This window comes from Pan paniscus, chromosome 16 (assembly GCF_029289425.2).
Source record: "Pan paniscus chromosome 16, NHGRI_mPanPan1-v2.0_pri, whole genome shotgun sequence".
NCBI classification, from domain to species: Eukaryota; Metazoa; Chordata; class Mammalia; order Primates; family Hominidae; genus Pan; species Pan paniscus.
Window position 1 is genome coordinate 4,519,851 of NC_073265.2, and position 22,211 is coordinate 4,542,061.

Consider the following 22,211-nt stretch of genomic DNA (forward strand, 5'->3'; position numbering starts at 1 on the left):
CGCCCTCTCTATAAAAATAGAAATATGTACAACGCCATCTCTATATACATGGAAATGTCTACAGCGCTATCTGTATAAACAGGGAAATATCTACACAGCCGTCTCTATAAAAATGGAAATATCTACACCGCCATCTGTATATACATGGAAATAGCTACACTGTCATCTGCATAAACATAGAAATACCTACACCGCCATCTGCATAAACATGGAAATATCTACACTGCCATCTGTATGAACATGTAAATATCTACACAGCTATCTCTATAAACATGGAAATGTCTACACTGCTATCTGTATAAACGTGGAAATATCTACATCGCTATCTCTATGAACATGGAAATATCTACACCGCTATCTCTATAAACATGGGAATAACTGCAACGCTATCTGTATAAACATGGAAATATCTATACCGCTATCATTATAAACATGGAAATATCTACACCCATATCTGTATAAACATGGAAATATCTACAAGGCTATCTGTGTAAAGATGGTAATATATACACAGATATCTTTGTAAACATGGAAGTATCTACACCGCTATCTGTGTAAACATGGAAATATCTACACTGCAATCTGTGCAAGGATGGAAATATCTACACTGCTATCTCTGTAAACATGGAAATATCTACACCACTATCTGTAAAAACATGGAATTATCTACACCGCTATCTGTATAAAGATGGAAATATATACACCGCTATCAGTATAAACATGGAAATATCTACACCGCTATCTGCGTAAGCATGGAAATATCTACATCGCTATCTGTATAAACATGGAAATATCTACGGCGCTATCTCTATAAACATGGAAATAACTACAACGCTACCGGTATAAACATGGAAATATCTACAACACTATATGTGTAAACATGGAAATAGCTACACAGCTATCTGTGTAAACATGGAAATATGTACACCGCTATCTGTATAAAGATGGAAATATTTACACCACAATCTGTGCAAATATGCAAATATCTACACCGCTATTTCTGTAAACATGGAAATATCTACACCGGTATCTGAATAAACATGGAAATATCTACACCACGATATGTATAAACATGGAAATATCTACACCACGATCTGTATAAACATAGAAATATGTACACCGCTATCTGTATAAACTAGGAAATAGCTACACCGCTATCATTATAAACATGGAAATATCTGCATTTCTATCTGTGTAAACATGGAAATAACTACACTGCCATCTGTATACACACGGAAATAGCTACACAGTCATCTGTATAAACAAGCAAATCTCTACACAACTATCTGTATAAACATGGAAATATCTACACTGCCATCTGTATAAACATGGAAATATCTACAAAGCCATCTCTATAAACATGAAAATATCTGCACCAATATCTGTGTAAAGATGGAAATATCTACGCAGATATCTGTGTAAACATGAAAATATATACATCACTATCTGTGTAATGATGGAAATATCTAGACCGCAATCTGTGCAAATATAAAAATACCTACAGTGCTATCTCTGTAAACATGGAATTATGTACACCACTATCTGTATAAACATGGAAATATCTACACCACTATCTGTATAAACATGGAAATATCTACAACGCCATCTCTATAAACATGGAAATATTTACATCGCCATCTGAATGAACATGGAAATATCTACACCGCTATCTATATAAACATGGAAATATCTACACCACCATCTGTAAAAACATGGAAATATCTACAGCGCTATCTGTATAAATATCGAAATATCTACACCTTAGTCTCTATAAACATGCAAATAACTACACCGCTATCTGTATAAACATGGAAATACCTACACCGCTATTTGTATGAACATGGAAATATCTACACCGCTATCTGTATATCATGGAAATATCTGCACCGTTATCTGATTAAACATGTAAATACAAACACCGCTATCTGTATAAACATGGAAATATCTACAAGGTTATCTGTGTAAACATGGAAATATATAAACAGATATCAGTGTAAACATGGAAATATCTACACCGCTATCTGAGTAAACATGGAAATATCTACACTGCAATCTGTGCAAGGATGGAAATATATACACTGCTATCTCTGTAAACATGGAAATATCTACACCGCTATCTGTAAAAACATGGAAATATCTACACCGCTATCTGTATAAACATGGAAATATATACACCGCTATCAGTATAAACATCGAAATATCTACACCGCTATCTGCGTAAGCATGGAAATATCTACATAGCTATCTGTATAAACATGGAAATATCTCCAGCGCTATCTCTATAAACATGGAAATATCTACAACGCTACCTGTATAAACATGGAAATGTCCACAACACTATCTGTGTAAACATGGACATATCTACACAGCTATCTTTGTAAACATGGAAATATGTACACCGCTATCTGTATAAAGATGGAAATATTTACACCGCAATCTGTGCAAATATGCAAATATCTACACCGCTATTTCTGTAAACATGGAAATATCTACACCGGTATCTGAATAAACATGGAAATATCTACACCACGATATGTATAAACATGGAAATATCTACACCACGATCTGTATAAACATAGAAATATGTACACCGCTATCTGTATAAACAAGGAAATAACTACACCGCTATCATTATAAACATGGAAATATCAACATTTCTATCTGCATAAACAAGGAAATATCTACACTGCCATCTGTATAAACACGGAAATAGCTACACAGTCATCTGTATAAACAAGCAAATCTCTACACAACTATCTGTATAAACATGGAAATATCTGCACTGCCATCTGTATAAACATGGAAATATCTACACAGCCATCTCTATAAACATGAAAATATCTGCAACAAAATCTGTGTAAAGATGGAAATATCTACGCAGATATCTGTGTAAACATGAAAATATGTACATCACTATCTGTGTAAAGATGGAAATATCTAGACCGCAATCTGTGCAAATATGAAAATACCTACAGTGCTATCTCTGTAAACATGGAAATATGTACACCACTATCTGTATAAACATGGAAATATCTACACCACTGTCTGTATAAACATGGAAATATCTACACCGCCATCTCTATAAACATGGAAATATCTACACCGCCATCAGCATAAAGATGGAAATAACTACACCGCCATCTGTACAAACATGGAATTATCTACACCGCCATCTCTATAAACATAGAAATATGTACACTGCCATCTGTAGAAAGATGGAAATCTCTACACCGAGATCTGCATAAAAATGGAAATATCTACACCGCTATCTCTATAAACAAGGAAATACCTACACCGTAATCTGTATAAACATGGAAATAACTACACCGCTATCTGTATAAACATAGAAATATCTTCACCGCTATCTGTGTAAACTTGCAAATATCTCCACCGCTATCTGCATAAACATGAAAATATCTACACCGCTATCTGTATAAACATTGAAATATCTACATCGCTATCTGTATAAACATGGAAATATCTCCACCGCAATCTCTATCAACATGGAAATATCTATACCGCTATCATTATACAGATGGAAATATCTACACCACTATCTGTATAATGATGGAAATATCTACATCACTATCTTTGTAAATGTGGAAATATCTACACAGCTATCTGTGTAAACTTGGAAATATGTAAACCGCTATCTGGGTAAAGATGGAAATATCTACAGAACAATCTGTGCAAATATGGGAATATCTACACTGTTATCTCTGTAAACATGGAATTATCTACACCGCTATCTGTATATATATGGAAATATCTACACCGCTATCTCCATAAACATGGTTATAACTACACCGCTATCTGTATAGACATGGAAACAACTACACCGCTATCTGTATAAACATGGAAATAGCTACACCGCTGTCTCTACAAACATGGAAATACTTACACTGCCATCTGTATAAAAATGGAAATATCGACACCGCGAGCTGTACAAACATGGAAATATACACACAACTATCTGTTTAAACATGGAAATATATACACCACTATCTCTATAAACATGGAAATACCTACACTGCCATCTATGTAAACATGGAAATATCTACACCGCTATCTCTATAAACATTGAAAAATCTACACTGCCATCTCTATAAAAATGGAAATATCTACACCGCCATGTGCATAAACATGGAAATATCTACACCGCCATCTGTATAAACATGGAAATATCTACACCGCCATCGGTATAAACAAGGAAATATCTACACTGCCATCTGTAGAAAGATGGAAGTATCTACACTGCGATCGCTATAAACATGGAAATTTCTGCAACGCTACCTGTATAAACATGGAAATATCTACACTGCTCTCTCTATAAACATGGAAATATCTACACCGCTATCTGTATAAACATGGAAATATCTACACCGCTATCTGTATAAACATGGAAATATCTACACCACTATCTCTATAAACATGGAAATGTATACACCGCTACCTCTATAAACATGGTAATGTCTTCACGGCTATCTCCATAATCATGGAAATATCTACAACGCTATCTGTATACACATGGAAATATCTACACAGCTATCTGTGTAAACATGGAAATATCTACACCGCTATCAGTGCAAAGATGGAAATATGTACAAAGCTATCTATGTAAATATGGATATAACTACACCGATATCTGTATAAACATCGAAATATCTTCACCACAATCTGTATAATCATGTTAATATCTACACCGCTATCTCTATAAACATGGAGATATCTACACCGCCATCTGTACAAACAGAAATATTTACACCGCGATCTCTATAAACATGGAAATCTCTACACTGCCATCTGTGGAAAGATGGAAATATCTACATCGCGATCTGTATAAAATGGAAATATCTACACCGCTACCTGTAGAAACATGGAAATACCTACACCGCTATCTGAATAAACACGGAAATATCTACAACCCTATCTGTGTAAACATGGAAATATCTACACAGGTATCTGTGTAAACGAAGAAATATCTACACCGCTATCTGTGTAAAGATGGAAATATCAACACCGCAATCTTTGCAAAGATGGAAATATCTACACCGCTATCTCTGTAAACATGGAATTATCTACACCGCTATGTGTATAAACATGGAAATATCTACACCTCCATCTGTAAAAACATGGAAATAACTATACAGTCATCTGTATAAACATGGAAATATCTACAATGCCATCTGTCTACACATGGAAATATCGACACAGCCATCTGTATAAACATGTAAATATCTACACTGCTATCTCTATAAACATGGAAATATCTACACCGCCATCTCTATAAACCTGATAATATCTACTCTGCCATCTCCATAAACATGGAACTAACTACTTCGCCATCTGCATAAACATGGAAACATCTACACTGCCATCTGTGTGAATAAGGAAATGTCTACAATGCCATCTGTATAAAGATATAAATATCTGAACTGCGAGATGTATAAACATGGAAATATATACATCGCTATCTGTATAAACGTGGAAATACCAACATCGCTATCGGTATAAACCTGGAAATATCTACAACGCCATCTATATAAACATGGAAATATCTACACCGCTATGTTTATAAACATGGAAATACCTACATTGCTATCTCTATCAACATGGCAATACCTACACCGCTATCTTTATAAACATGGAAATATCTACACCGCTATCTGTATTAACATGGAAATATCCACACCGTGATCTGTATAAACTTGGAAATATCTACACCGCGATCTGTATAAACATGGAAATATCTTCACCACGATCTGTATAAACATGGAAATATCTACAACGCTATCTGTATAAACATGGTAATATCTACACCACCATCTATATAAACATGGAAATATCTACACCGCCATCTGTATAAAAATAGAAATATCTACACAACCCTCTGTATAAATATGGAAATACCTGAATAGGCATCTGTGTAAACATGGAAATATCTGCACTGCTATCTATATAAACATGGAAAAACCTACAACACTGTCTCTATAAACATGGAAATATGTACACCGCTATGTGTATAAACATGGAAATATCTCCACTGCTCTCTGTATAAACATGGAAATATCTCCACCGTTATCTGCATAAACATGGAAATATCTACAGCGCCATCTCTATAAACATTGAAATATCTACACTGCCATCTGTAAAAACATGGAAATATCTACACAGTCATCTGAATAAACATCGAAATACCTACAATACCATCTGTATACACATGGAAATATCTACACAGACATCTTTATAAATATGGAAATAACTACACGGCCATCTGTATAAACATGGAAATATCTACACTGCCATCTCTAGAAAGATGGAAATATGTATACCGCTATCTCTACAAATATGGAAATATCTACACAGCCATCTCTATAAACATGAAAATATCTACACTGCCATCTCCATAAAGATGGAAGTATCTACACCGCCATGTGTAGAAACACGGAAATATCTACACCACCATCTGTGTAAACATGGAAATATCTACACCGCTATCTGTATAAACATGGAAATATCTACACCGCCATCTGCATGTCCATGGAAATATCTACGCCGCCATCTGTATAAACATGGAAATATCTACACGGCTATCTGTGTATAGATGGAAATATCAACACCGCCATCTGCACAAACATGGAAATATCTACACCGCTATCTCTATAAACATGGAAATATCTGCACTGCAATCTGTAAAAACATGGAAATACCTCTACAGTCATCTGTATAAACATGTAAATATCTAAACTGCTATCTCTATAAACATGGAAATATCTACACCGCCATCTCTATAAACATGAAAATACCTACACTGCCATCTCCATAAACATGGAACTAACTACTCTGCCGTCTGTATAAACATGGAAACATCTACACCGCCATCTGTGTGAATAAGGAAATATCTACAATGCCATCTGTATATAGATATAAATACCTGCACCCCGAGCTGTATAAACATGGAAATATCTACATCGCTATCTGTATAAACGTGGAAATTCCAATACCGCGATCGGTATAAACATGGAAATATCTACAACGGCAACTATATAAACATGGAAATATCTACACAGCTATGTCTATAAACATGGAAATACCTACACCGCTATCTTTATAAACATGGAAATATCTACACCGCTATCTGTATAAACATGGAAAAATCTACACAACGATCTGTATAAACATGGAAAAATCTACACAACGATCTGTATAAACATGGAAATATATACACCGCTATCTGAATAAACATGGAAATATTTGCACCGCTATCTCTATAAACATGGAAATATCTACAAAGCCATCTTTATAAACATGGAAATACCTACACAGTCATGTGTAGGAACATGGAAATATCTACACTGCCATCTGTATAAAAATAGAAATATCTACACAGCCCTCTGTATAAATATGGAGATATCTGCATAGGCGTCTGTATAAACATGGAAATATCTGCACCGCTATCTGTATAAACATGGAAATACCGACACCGCTGTCTCTATAAACATGGAAATATGTACACGGCTATGTGTATAAACATGGAAATATCTCCACTGCTGTCTGTATAAACATGGAAATATCTCCACCGTTATCTGTATAAACATGGAAATATGTACAGTGCCATCTCTATAAACATTGAAGTTTCTACACTGCCATTTGTAAAAACATGGAAATATCTACACAGTCATCTGAATAAACATGGAAATATCTACACCACCATCTGTGTAAACATGGAAATACCTACAATACCATCTGTATACACATGGAAATATCTAAACACACTTCTGTATACATATGGAAATATCTATGCCGCCATCTGTATAAACATGGAAATATCTACCCAGCCATCTGTGTATAGATGGAAATATCTACACCGCCATCTTAACAAACATGGAAATATCTACACCGCTATCTGTATAAACATGGAAATATCTACACCGCCATCTGCATGTCCATGGAAATATCTATGCCACAATCTGTATAAACATGGAAATATCTACACGGCCATCTGTGTATAGATGGAAATATCATCACCGCCGTCTCTACAGACATGGAAATATCTACACCGCTATCTCTATAAACATGGAATTATCTGCACTGCCATCTGTAAAAACATGGAAATACCTATATAGTCATCTGTATAAACATGGAAATATCTACAATGCCATCTGTATACACGTGGAAATATCTACACAGCCATCTGTATAAACATGTAAATATCTACACTGCTATCTCTTCAAACATGGAAATATCTACACCGCCATCTCTATAAACATGATAATATCTACACTGCCATGCCATAAACTTGGAACTAACTACTCCGCCATCTGAACAAACATGGAAACATCTACACCGCCATCTGTGTGAATAAGGAAATATCTACAATGCCATCTGTATAAAGATATAAATATCTGCACCGCGAGCTGTATAAGGATGGAAATATCTACATCGCTATCTGTATAAACGTGGAAACACCAACACCGATATCGGAATAAACAGGGAAATATCTACAACACCATCTATATAAACATGGAAATATCTACACCGCTTTGTCTATAAACATGGAAATACCTACACCGCTATCTCTATAAACATGGAAATATCTACAACACTATCTGTATAAACATGGAAATATCTACACCGCTATCTGTATAAACATGGAAATATCTACACCGTGATCTGTATAAACATGGAAGTATCTACACCGCGATCTGTATAAACATGGATATATCTTCACCACGATCTGAATAAACATGGGAATATCTACACCGCTATCTGTATAAACATGGTAATATCTACACCACCATCTATATAAACATGGAAATATCTACATCGCCATCTGTATAAACATGGAAATATCTACAATGCCATCTGTAGAAAGATGGAAATATCCACACCGAAATCTGTGTAAACCTGGAAATATCTACACCGATATCTGTAAAAACATGGAAATATCTACACCGCTATCTGTATAAACGTGGAAATATCTACACCGTGATCTGTATATACATGTAAATATCTACAGCGCCATCTCTATAAACATTGAAATATCTACACTGCCATTTGTAAAAACATGGAAATATCTACACAGTCATCTGAATAAACATGGAAATATCTACACCACCATCTGTATAAACATGGAAATACCTACAATACCATCTGTATACACATGGAAATATCTACACAGACATCTGTATAAATATGGAAATATCTACACCGCCATCTTTATAAACATGGAAATATCTACACTGCCATCTGTAGAAAGATGGAAATATCTACACCGCTATCTCTATAAATATGGAAATATCTACACTGCCATCTCTATAAACATGAAAATATCTACACTGCCATCTCCATAAAGATGGAAGTATCTACTCCGCCACGTGTATAAACACGGAAATATCTACACCACCATCTGTGTAAACATGGAAATATCTACACCGCTATATGTATAAACATGGAAATATCTAAAACGCCATCTGCATGTCCATAGAAATATCTACGCCGCCATCTGTATAAACATGGAAATATCTACACGGCCATCTGTGTAGATGGAAATATCAACACCGCCATCTGTACAAACATGGAAATATCTACACCGCTATCTCTATAAACATGGAAATATCTGCACTGCCATCAGTAAAAACATGGAAATACCAATACAGTCACCTGTATAAACATGGAAATCTCTACAATGCCATCTGTCTACACATGGAAATATCTACACAGCCATCTGTATAAACATGTAAATATCTACACTGCTATCTCTATAAACATGGAAATATCTACACCGCCATCTCTATAAACATGAAAACATCTACACTGCCATCTGTAGAAATATGGAAATATCTACACCGCAATGTGAGTAAACAAGGAAATATCTACACCAATATGTGTAAAAACTTGGAAATATCTACACCGCTATCAGTATAAACATGGAAATATCTACACCGCGATCTGTATAAACATGGAAATATGTACACCGCGATCTGTATAAACATGGAAATATCTACACAGCTATCTGTATAAACATGGAAATATCTACACAGCTTTCTCTATAAACATGGAAATATCTACACCGCTATCTGTATAAACATGGAAATACCTACAAAGTCATCTGAATAAACTTGGAAATATCTACAAAGCCATCTGTATAAATATGGAAATATCTACACAGCCATCTGTATATACATGGAAATATCTACAACGCTATCTGTATAAACATGGAAATAACTACACCGCTATTTGTATAAACAAGGAAATATTTACACCGTGATCTGTATAAACATGGAAATATTTACACCGCTATCTGTATAAACATGGAAATTTCTACACCGTTATCTGTATAAATATGGAAATATCTACACCGCTATCTCTATAAACATGGAAATATCTACACCGCCATCGGTATAAACATGGAAATACCTATACAGTCGTCTGTGTAAACATCAAAATATCTACACCACCATCTGTATAAACATGGAAATATCTACAATGCCATCTGTATAAACATGGAAATACCTACACGGCAATCTGTGTAGAGATGGAAACATCAACATCGCCATCTCTACAAACTTGGAAATATCTACACTGCTATCTCTATAAACATGGAAATATCTACACTGCGGTCTGTATAAACATGGAAATATCTACACCGGTATGTGTATAAACATGGAAATATCTACACCACTATCTGTATAAACATGGAAATATATACACCACTATCTGTATAACCATGGAAATATCTGCACTGCTATCAGTATAAACATGGAAATACCTACACCGCTGTCTCTATAAACATGGAAATATGTACACCGCTATCTGTATAAACATGGAAATATCTACACCGCCATCTGAATAAACATGGGAATATCTACACAGACATCTGTGTGAACATGGAAATATCTACACCACGATCTGTATAAACATGGAAATATCTACACCGCGATCTGTATAAACATGGAAATATCTACACCGCTATCTGTATAAACATGGAAATATCTACACCGTGATCTGTATAAACATGGAAATATCTACACCACTATCTGTATAAACATGGAAATATATACACAGCTATTTATAAACATGGAAATATCTACACAGCCATCTGTATAAACATGGAAATACGTACAAAGTCATCTGTATAAACATGGAAACATCTACACAGCCATCTGTATAAACATGGAAATATCTACACAGCCATCTGTATATACATGGAAATATCTACACCGCCATCTGTACAAACATGGAAATGTCTGCAACGCTATCTGTATAAACGTGGAAATATCTACACCGCGGTCTCTATAAACATGGAAATATGTACACCGCTATGTGTATAAACATGGAAATATCTCCACTGCTGTCTGTATAAACATGGATATATCTCCACCGTTATCTGTATAAACATGGAAATATCTACAGCGCCATCTCTATAAACATTGAAATACCTACACTGCCATCTGTAAATACATGGAAATATCTACACAGTCATCTGAATAAACATGGAAATATCTACACCACCATCTGTATAAACATGGAAATACCTACAATACCATCTGTATACACATGGAAATATCTACACAGACATCAGTATAAATATGGAAATAACTACACCGCCATCTGTATAAACATGGAAATATCTGCACTGCCATCTGTAGAAAGATGGAAATATCTTCACCTCTATCTCTATAAATAAGGAAATATCTACACCGCCATCTCTATCTACATGAAAATATCTACAATGCCATCTCCATAAAGATGGAAGTATCTACACTGCCATGTGTATAAACACGGAAATATCTACACCACCATCTGTGTAAACATGGAAATATCTACACCGCTATCTGTATAAACATGGAAATATCTACACCGCCATCTGCATGTCCATGGAAATATCTACGCCAACTTCTGTATAAACATGGAAATATCAACACGTCCATCTGTGTATAGATGGAAATGTCAACACCGCCATCTGTACAAACATGGAAATATCTACACCGCTATCTCTATAAACATGGAAATATCTGCACTGCAATCTGTAAAAACATGGAAATAACTATACAGTCATCTGTATAAACATGGAAATATCTACAATGCCATCTGCATACACAAGAAATATCTACACAGCCATCTGTATAAACATGTAAATATCTACACTGCTATCTCTATAAACAAGGAAATACCTACACCGCCATCTCTATAAACATGAAAATATATACACTGCCATCTCCATAAACGTGGAATTAATGACTCCGCCATCTGTATAAACATGGAAACATCTACACTGCCATCTGTGTGAATAAGGAAATATCCACAATGCCATCTGTATAAAGATATAAATACCTGCACCGCTAGCTGTATAAACATGGAAATATCTACATCGCTATCTGTATAAACGTGGAAATACCAACACCGCTGTCGGTATAAACATGGAAATATCTACAACGCCATCAATATAAACATTGAAATATCTACACCTCTATGTCTATAAACAAGGAAATACCTACACCGCTATCTCTATAAACATGGAAATATCTACACAGCTATCTGTATAAACATGGAAATATCTACACCGCTATCTCTATAAACATGGAAATATCTACACCGCGATCTGTATAAACATGGAAATATCTACACCGCGATCTGTATAAACATGGAAATATCTACACCACGATCTGTATAAACATGGAAATACGAACACCGTTATCTGTATAAACATGGAAATATCTACACTGCTATCTCTATAAACATGAAAATACTTACACCACCATCTCTATAAACATGGAGATATTTACACTGCTATCTCTATAAACATAGAAATAACTACCCCACCATCTCTATAAACATGCAAATATCTACATCGCCATCTGAATAAACATGGGAATATCTACACAGACATCTGTGTGAAAATGGAAATGTCTACACCACGATCTGTATAAACATGAAAATATCTACACCGCGATCTGTATAAACATGGAAATATCTACACCGCTATCTTTATAAACATGGAAATATCCGCACCGTGATCTGTATAAACATGGAAATATCTACACAGCTATCTGTATAAACATGGAAATATATACACATCTATTTATACACATGGAAATATCTACACCGCCATCTGTATATACATGGAAATACCTACAAAGTCATCTGTATAAACATGGAAACATCTACACAGTCATCTGTATAAACATGGAAATATCTACACAGCCATCTGTATATACATGGAAATATCTACACCGCCATCTGTACAAACATGGAAATGTCTGCAACGCTATCTGTATAAACATGGAAATATCTACACCGCGGTCTCTATAAACATGGAAATATCTACACCGCTATCTGTATAAACATGGAAATATCTACACCACTATCTCTATAAACATGGAAATATCTACACCGTGATCTATATAAACATGGAAATATTTACACCGCTATCTGTATAAACATGGAAATTTCTACACCGTTATCTGTATAAATATGGAAATATCTACAACGCTATCTCTATAGACATGGAAATATCTACATCGCCATCTGTATAAACTTGGAAATATCTACACCATGATCTGTATAAACATGGAAATATATACACCGCTATCTGTATAAACATGGAAATATCTGCACCGCTGTCTCTATAAACATGGAAATACCTACAAAGACATGTGTATAAACATGGAAATACCTACACAGTCATGTGTAGGAACATTTAAATATCTACACTGCCATCTGTATAAACATAGAAATATCTACACAACCCTCTGTATAAATATGGAAATACCTGAATAGGCATCTGTGTAAACATGGAAATATCTGCACTGCTATCTGTATAAACATGGAAAAACCTACAACGCTGTCTCTATAAACATGGAAATATGTAAACCGCTATGTGTATAAACAAGGAAATATCTCCACTGCTCTCTGTATAAACATGGAAATATTTCCACCGTTATCTGCATAAACATGGAAATATCTACAGCTCCATCTCCATAAACATTGAAATATCTACACTGCTATCTGTAAAAACATGGAAATATCTACACAGTCATCTGAATAAACATCGAAATACCTACAATACCATCTGTATACACATGGAAATATCTACACAGACATTTTTATAAATATGGAAATAACTACACAGCCATCTGTATAAACATGGAAATATCTACACTGCCATCTCTAGAAAGATGGAAATATGTACACCGCTATCTCTACAAATATGGAAATATCTACACCGCCATCTCTATAAACATGAAAATATCTACACTGCCATCTCCATAAAGATGGAAGTATCTACACCGCCATGTGTATAAACACGGAAATATCTACACCACCATCTGTGTAAACATGGAAATATCTACACCGCTATCTGTATAAACATGGAAATATCTACACCGCCATCTGCATGTCCATGGAAATATCTACGCCGCCATCTGTATAAACATGGAAATATCTACACGGCCATCTGTGTATAGATGGAAATATCAACACCGCCATCTGCACAAACATGGAAATATCTACACCGCTATCTCTATAAACATGGAAATATCTGCACTGCAATCTGTAAAAACATGGAAATAGCTATACAGTCATCTGTATAAACATGGAAATATCTACAATGCCATCTGTATACACATGGAAATATCTACACAGCCATCTGTATAAACATGTAAATATCTACACTGCTATCTCTATAAACATGGAAACATCTACACCGCCATCTGTGTGAATAAGGAAATATCCACAATGCCATCTGTATAAAGATATAAATATCTGCACCGCGAGCTGTATAAATATGGAAATATCTACATCGCAATCTGTATAAACGTGGAAATACCAACAACGCTATCGGTATAAACATGGAAATATCTACAACGCCATCTATATAAACATGGAAATATCTACACCGCTATGTCTATAAACATGGAAATACCTACACCGCTATCTCTTTAAACTTGGAAATATATACACCGCTATCAGTATAAACATGGAAAAATCTACACCGCTATCTGTATAAACATGGAAATATCTACACCGCGAACTGTATAAACATGGAAATACCTTCACAACGATCTGTATAAACATGGAAATATCTACAATGCCATCTGTAGAAAGATGGAAATATCTACACCGCAATCTGTGTAAACATCGAAATATCTACACCGATATCTGTAAAAACATGGAAATATCTACACTGCCATCTGTGTGAATAAGGAAATATCCACAATGCCATCTGTATAAAGATATAAATATCTGCAACGCGATCTGTATAAACATGGAAATATCTACACCACCATCTGTATAAACATGGAAATATCTACACCACGATCTGTATAAACATGGAAATATATACACCGTTATCTGTATAAACATGGAAATATCTGCACCGCTATATCTATAGACATGGAAATATCTACAAAGCCATCTGTATAAACATGGAAATACCTACAGAGTCATGTGTAGGAACATGGAAATATCTACACTGCCATCTGTATAAACATAGAAATATCTACACAGCCCACTGTATAAATATGGAGATATCTGCATAGGCATCTGTATAAACATGGAAATATCTGCACCGCTATCTGTATAAACATGGAAATATCTGCACTGCCATCTGTAAAAACATGGAAATAACTATACAGTCATCTGTATAAACATGGAAATATCTACAATGCCATCTGTATACACATGGAAATAACTACACAGCCATCTGTATAAACATTTAAATATCTACACATCCATCTGCATGTCCATGGAAATATCTACGCCACCATCTGTATAAACATGGAAATATCTGCACGGCCATCTGTGTATAGATGGAAATATCAACACCGCCATCTGTATATACATGGAAATATCTACACCGCTATCTCTATAAACATGGAAATATCTGCACTTCCATCTGTAAAAACACGGAAAAACCTATACAGTCATCTGTATCAACATGGAAATATCTACAATGCCATCTGTATACACATGGAAATATCTACACAGCCATCTGTATAAACATGTAAATATCTACACTGCTATTTCTATAAACATGGAAATATCTACACCGCCATCTCTATAAACATGAAAATATCTACACTGCCATCTCCATAAACATGGAACTAACTACTCCGCCATCTGTATAAACATGGAAACATCTACACCGCCATCTGTGTGAATAAGGAAATATCTACAATGCCATCTGTATAAAGATATAAATATCTGCACCGTGAGCTGTATAAACATGGAAATATCTACATCGCTATCTGTATAAACGTGGAAATACCAACACCGCTATCGGTATAAACATGGAAATATCTACAACGCCATCTATATAAACATGTAAATATCTACACCACTATGTCTATAAACATGGAAATACCTACACCGCTATCTCTAAAAACATGGAAATATCTACACCGCTATCTGTATAAACATGGAAATATCTACACCGCTATCTGTATAAACATGGAAATATCTACACCGCGATCTGTATAAACCTGGAAATATCTACACCGCGATCTGTATAAACATGGAAATATCTTCACCACGATCTGTATAATCATGGAAATATCTTCACCTCTATCTGTATAAACATGGTAATATGTCCACCACCATCTATATAAACTTGGAAATATCTACACCGCCATCTGTATAAACTTGGAAATATCTACAATGCCATCTGTAGAAAGATGGAAATATCTACACCGCAATCTGTGTATACATGGAAATATCTACACCGATATCTGTAAAAACATGGAAATATCTACACCGCTATCTGTATAAACATGGAAATATCTACACCGTGATCTGTATAAACATGGAAATATCTACACCACGATCTGTATAAACATTGAAATATCTACACCGCTATCTGTATAAACATGGAAATATCTACACAGCTATCTCTATAAACATGGAAATGTCTACACCGCCATCTCTATAAACATGGAAATACCTACACAGTCATCTGTATAAACATGGAAATATCTACAACACTATCTGTATAAACATGGAAATATCTACACTGCCATCTGTATAAACATGGAAATATCTACAAAGCCATCTCTATAAACATGAAAATATCTGCACCAATATCTGTGTAAAGATGGAAATATCTACACAGATATCAGTGTAAACATGAAAATATATACATCACTATCTGTGTAATGATGGAAATATCTAGACCGCAATCTGTGCAAATATAAAAATACCTACAGTGCTATCTCTGTAAACATGGAATTATGTACACCACTATCTGTATAAACATGGAAATATCTACACCACTATCTGTATAAACATGGAAATATCTACAACGCCATCTCTATAAACATGGAAATATTTACATCGCCATCTGAATGAACATGGAAATATCTACACCGCTATCTATATAAACATGGAAATATCTACACCACCATCTGTAAAAACATGGAAATATCTACAGCGCTATCTGTATAAATATCGAAATATCTACACCTTAGTCTCTATAAACATGCAAATAACTACACCGCTATCTGTATAAACATGGAAATACCTACACCGCTATTTGTATGAACATGGAAATATCTACACCGCTATCTGTATATCATGGAAATATCTGCACCGTTATCTGATTAAACATGTAAATACAAACACCGCTATCTGTATAAACATGGAAATATCTACAAGGTTATCTGTGTAAACATGGAAATATATAAACAGATATCAGTGTAAACATGGAAATATCTACACCGCTATCTGAGTAAACATGGAAATATCTACACTGCAATCTGTGCAAGGATGGAAATATATACACTGCTATCTCTGTAAACATGGAAATATCTACACCGCTATCTGTAAAAACATGGAAATATCTACACCGCTATCTGTATAAACATGGAAATATATACACCGCTATCAGTATAAACATCGAAATATCTACACCGCTATCTGCGTAAGCATGGAAATATCTACATAGCTATCTGTATAAACATGGAAATATCTCCAGCGCTATCTCTATAAACATGGAAATATCTACAACGCTACCTGTATAAACATGGAAATGTCCACAACACTATCTGTGTAAACATGGACATATCTACACAGCTATCTTTGTAAACATGGAAATATGTACACCGCTATCTGTATAAAGATGGAAATATTTACACCGCAATCTGTGCAAATATGCAAATATCTACACCGCTATTTCTGTAAACATGGAAATATCTACACCGGTATCTGAATAAACATGGAAATATCTACACCACGATATGTATAAACATGGAAATATCTACACCACGATCTGTATAAACATAGAAATATGTACACCGCTATCTGTATAAACAAGGAAATAACTACACCGCTATCATTATAAACATGGAAATATCAACATTTCTATCTGCATAAACAAGGAAATATCTACACTGCCATCTGTATAAACACGGAAATAGCTACACAGTCATCTGTATAAACAAGCAAATCTCTACACAACTATCTGTATAAACATGGAAATATCTGCACTGCCATCTGTATAAACATGGAAATATCTACACAGCCATCTCTATAAACATGAAAATATCTGCAACAAAATCTGTGTAAAGATGGAAATATCTACGCAGATATCTGTGTAAACATGAAAATATGTACATCACTATCTGTGTAAAGATGGAAATATCTAGACCGCAATCTGTGCAAATATGAAAATACCTACAGTGCTATCTCTGTAAACATGGAAATATGTACACCACTATCTGTATAAACATGGAAATATCTACACCACTGTCTGTATAAACATGGAAATATCTACACCGCCATCTCTATAAACATGGAAATATCTACACCGCCATCAGCATAAAGATGGAAATAACTACACCGCCATCTGTACAAACATGGAATTATCTACACCGCCATCTCTATAAACATAGAAATATGTACACTGCCATCTGTAGAAAGATGGAAATCTCTACACCGAGATCTGCATAAAAATGGAAATATCTACACCGCTATCTCTATAAACAAGGAAATACCTACACCGTAATCTGTATAAACATGGAAATAACTACACCGCTATCTGTATAAACATAGAAATATCTTCACCGCTATCTGTGTAAACTTGCAAATATCTCCACCGCTATCTGCATAAACATGAAAATATCTACACCGCTATCTGTATAAACATTGAAATATCTACATCGCTATCTGTATAAACATGGAAATATCTCCACCGCAATCTCTATCAACATGGAAATATCTATACCGCTATCATTATACAGATGGAAATATCTACACCACTATCTGTATAATGATGGAAATATCTACATCACTATCTTTGTAAATGTGGAAATATCTACACAGCTATCTGTGTAAACTTGGAAATATGTAAACCGCTATCTGGGTAAAGATGGAAATATCTACAGAACAATCTGTGCAAATATGGGAATATCTACACTGTTATCTCTGTAAACATGGAATTATCTACACCGCTATCTGTATATATATGGAAATATCTACACCGCTATCTCCATAAACATGGTTATAACTACACCGCTATCTGTATAGACATGGAAACAACTACACCGCTATCTGTATAAACATGGAAATAGCTACACCGCTGTCTCTACAAACATGGAAATACTTACACTGCCATCTGTATAAAAATGGAAATATCGACACCGCGAGCTGTACAAACATGGAAATATACACACAACTATCTGTTTAAACATGGAAATATATACACCACTATCTCTATAAACATGGAAATACCTACACTGCCATCTATGTAAACATGGAAATATCTACACCGCTATCTCTATAAACATTGAAAAATCTACACTGCCATCTCTATAAAAATGGAAATATCTACACCGCCATGTGCATAAACATGGAAATATCTACACCGCCATCTGTATAAACATGGAAATATCTACACCGCCATCGGTATAAACAAGGAAATATCTACACTGCCATCTGTAGAAAGATGGAAGTATCTACACTGCGATCGCTATAAACATGGAAATTTCTGCAACGCTACCTGTATAAACATGGAAATATCTACACTGCTCTCTCTATAAACATGGAAATATCTACACCGCTATCTGTATAAACATGGAAATATCTACACCGCTATCTGTATAAACATGGAAATATCTACACCACTATCTCTATAAACATGGAAATGTATACACCGCTACCTCTATAAACATGGTAATGTCTTCACGGCTATCTCCATAATCATGGAAATATCTACAACGCTATCTGTATACACATGGAAATATCTACACAGCTATCTGTGTAAACATGGAAATATCTACACCGCTATCAGTGCAAAGATGGAAATATGTACAAAGCTATCTATGTAAATATGGATATAACTACACCGATATCTGTATAAACATCGAAATATCTTCACCACAATCTGTATAATCATGTTAATATCTACACCGCTATCTCTATAAACATGGAGATATCTACACCGCCATCTGTACAAACAGAAATATTTACACCGCGATCTCTATAAACATGGAAATCTCTACACTGCCATCTGTGGAAAGATGGAAATATCTACATCGCGATCTGTATAAAATGGAAATATCTACACCGCTACCTGTAGAAACATGGAAATACCTACACCGCTATCTGAATAAACACGGAAATATCTACAACCCTATCTGTGTAAACATGGAAATATCTACACAGGTATCTGTGTAAACGAAGAAATATCTACACCGCTATCTGTGTAAAGATGGAAATATCAACACCGCAATCTTTGCAAAGATGGAAATATCTACACCGCTATCTCTGTAAACATGGAATTATCTACACCGCTATGTGTATAAACATGGAAATATCTACACCTCCATCTGTAAAAACATGGAAATAACTATACAGTCATCTGTATAAACATGGAAATATCTACAATGCCATCTGTCTACACATGGAAATATCGACACAGCCATCTGTATAAACATGTAAATATCTACACTGCTATCTCTATAAACATGGAAATATCTACACCGCCATCTCTATAAACCTGATAATATCTACTCTGCCATCTCCATAAACATGGAACTAACTACTTCGCCATCTGCATAAACATGGAAACATCTACACTGCCATCTGTGTGAATAAGGAAATGTCTACAATGCCATCTGTATAAAGATATAAATATCTGAACTGCGAGATGTATAAACATGGAAATATATACATCGCTATCTGTATAAACGTGGAAATACCAACATCGCTATCGGTATAAACCTGGAAATATCTACAACGCCATCTATATAAACATGGAAATATCTACACCGCTATGTTTATAAACATGGAAATACCTACATTGCTATCTCTATCAACATGGCAATACCTACACCGCTATCTTTATAAACATGGAAATATCTACACCGCTATCTGTATTAACATGGAAATATCCACACCGTGATCTGTATAAACTTGGAAATATCTACACCGCGATCTGTATAAACATGGAAATATCTTCACCACGATCTGTATAAACATGGAAATATCTACAACGCTATCTGTATAAACATGGTAATATCTACACCACCATCTATATAAACATGGAAATATCTACACCGCCATCTGTATAAAAATAGAAATATCTACACAACCCTCTGTATAAATATGGAAATACCTGAATAGGCATCTGTGTAAACATGGAAATATCTGCACTGCTATCTATATAAACATGGAAAAACCTACAACACTGTCTCTATAAACATGGAAATATGTACACCGCTATGTGTATAAACATGGAAATATCTCCACTGCTCTCTGTATAAACATGGAAATATCTCCACCGTTATCTGCATAAACATGGAAATATCTACAGCGCCATCTCTATAAACATTGAAATATCTACACTGCCATCTGTAAAAACATGGAAATATCTACACAGTCATCTGAATAAACATCGAAATACCTACAATACCATCTGTATACACATGGAAATATCTACACAGACATCTTTATAAATATGGAAATAACTACACGGCCATCTGTATAAACATGGAAATATCTACACTGCCATCTCTAGAAAGATGGAAATATGTATACCGCTATCTCTACAAATATGGAAATATCTACACAGCCATCTCTATAAACATGAAAATATCTACACTGCCATCTCCATAAAGATGGAAGTATCTACACCGCCATGTGTAGAAACACGGAAATATCTACACCACCATCTGTGTAAACATGGAAATATCTACACCGCTATCTGTATAAACATG